Raw genomic sequence first — 2351 nt, 5'->3', positions numbered from 1 at the left:
TTTCACATTGTTTTCTATTTTTTCATTCTTTTGGATTTGTTTTACAGTGTCTTGATTTCTCATAAAGTCACTAGCTTCCAATTGCTCTATTCTAATTTTTAAGGAAGTATTTTCTTCAGTAATCTTTTGGACTTCCTTTTCCATTTGGCCAATTTTGCTTTTTAGGCATTCTTCTCCTCATTGGCTTTTGGACCTCTTTTGCCATTTGGGTTAGGCTATTTTTTAAGGTGTTATTTTCTTCAGTTTTTTTTTTTGAGTCTCCTTTAGCAAGCTGTTGACTTGTTTTTCATGATTTTCTTGCATTAATTTCAGTTTTTCCTCTACTTCTTACTTGCTTCTCAAAATTCTTTTTGAGCTCTTCCATGGCCTGGGACCAATTCATATTTTTCTTGGAGGCTTTGGATGTAGGAGCTTTGACTGTGTTGTCTTCTTCTGGTTGTATGTTTTGATCTTCTTTGTTACCAAAGAAAGATTCTATGGTCTGATTCTTTTTGCACTGCTTGCTCATGATCCCACCCAATTACTTGAGTTATAAACTCTTTCTTAATGTAGGAGTCTGCTTCCAGTGTGGAGAATGTACTGTCCCAAGATTCGGGGGTTTTGTGTAGCTGTTTTCAAAGATACTTCTAGGGATCTGAAAATTTTCAGTTCTTCCAAGGTGCTATGATCAAGGGTGAGGTGTTTACTCCTTTCCTGGCCTGAGCTCTGGTCTATGAGTGACCACAAGCACTTATTTCTGTCTTGGAACTGTGAGGAGGATTCTCTGTGCATCGCAACTACAAGCTCCACCACTCCAGTGCTCCTCCTCGCCCCAGGACTGCCAGCCAGAACTGTGACCCAGCTCCAAGTACGGGCAAAGCAAGAGAATCCTGCACCAGCAGAGAGATCCCTGCAATCCCCCTCTGATCAGCCACTTGGTTCCCCCTTAGTCTGTGGTCCAAAAGCTCTGGAAGCAGCTGCCACCCTAGGGCCAGGCTTGGGGACAGGGGCTGCTGGGCTTCTCGCTCTCACCATAGGTAGAGACTTTTCCCACTGACCTTCTAAGTTGTCTTTGGTGTTTGTGGGTTGAGAAGTCTGGAAAGTGCCACAGCTGCCCACGATTCAGTCCTCTGAGGCCTCCTCCAGGTTTGTTGAGGCCTGCCTTGCCTAAGCACCCAAGCCAAACTGCTCTCCTCTCTCAGCGTGGCACAATATACCTTTCTGATCAACCATCCAGGTTATATTGAGTTGTAAATTTGTTTCACTCTGTCTTTTTGTGGGTTCTGCTGCTTGAGAATTTGTTTAGAGCCATTATTTATAGGTATTTGGAGGGGCTTGAGGGGCAGCTCAAGCAAGTCACTGCTTTTGCTCCGCCATCTTGGCTCCACCCCAATAAGTGCTTTTTGATTAGCTGACTGACTGTATTGAAGGATCTGGGCATGTAGAAAGAGTCTGTAGAAAAGAAGACTGGGGGGGAGGGTATGATAGCTGTCTCCAAGTATTCAAATGGCTATCATGTGGAGGCAAGATTTCATTTCTCTTTTTTGGCCCCATGGGGCAGAATCAGAAACAATGAATGGAAGTTGCAACGGGGAAGATTTAGACTTGGTGTCAGAAAAGCTTCCTAACAATTAGAATTAATCAAGAGTGAGGTGGTCCACCTTGAGAGGTGGTGGGTAGGAGGGCTTCAAGCAGAAGCAGGATGATAGTTTGTGGCTTATCTTTTTTTTTAAGGCAATTGGGGTTAAGTGACTTGCCCAGGGTCACACAGCTAGTAAGTGTCAAGTGTTTGGTCTGGGGCCAGATTTGAAGTCAGGTCCTCCTGACTTCAGGGCTGGTGCTCTATCCACTGTGCCACTTAGCTACCCCTGTGGCATATCTTATAGTGGGCTTTCCTTTTTGGGCGTGGATTGGAATAAATGGCCACGGATGTCCCTTCCAACTCTCAAAAGCTATGATTCTATTACTAGGTGGTCTTTAAGGCATCTTTTAGTTCTGTATTTATGCTCTGATAATAGTGGTTGATCAATCAATCAACAAGAATTTATTTAGCTCCTGCTATAAGTCAGTCACTGTTCTGGGAGCATGGAGGAATGAATGAGTGAGAAATTATATGAGTGGTTCTAGGACGGGCAGAGGAAGGGCCATAAACAGTGTCCAGGGCCATCAGACCACAAGAAGATATACTTTATGTTCATAAAATATTATGTCCAAAAAATTTTTATTATTACTGTTGTTGATGCCATTCACTATTGAAATATTTTACCGCTGCCTACTTCATGCAAGAAAACCAGAGATGAAAAACAAACAAACAAACAAAAACACCCAACCCAGCAACTTTTCTGAAAATGGCTCCCATTCTCTTACCAAAG

Source organism: Phascolarctos cinereus, unplaced genomic scaffold (genome assembly GCF_003287225.1).
Source record: "Phascolarctos cinereus isolate Bilbo 61053 unplaced genomic scaffold, phaCin_HiC Scaffold_2;HRSCAF=192, whole genome shotgun sequence".
Taxonomy (NCBI): domain Eukaryota; kingdom Metazoa; phylum Chordata; class Mammalia; order Diprotodontia; family Phascolarctidae; genus Phascolarctos; species Phascolarctos cinereus.
The sequence above is the reverse complement of the archived record's forward strand: the minus strand, read 5'-3'. Positions refer to the sequence as shown.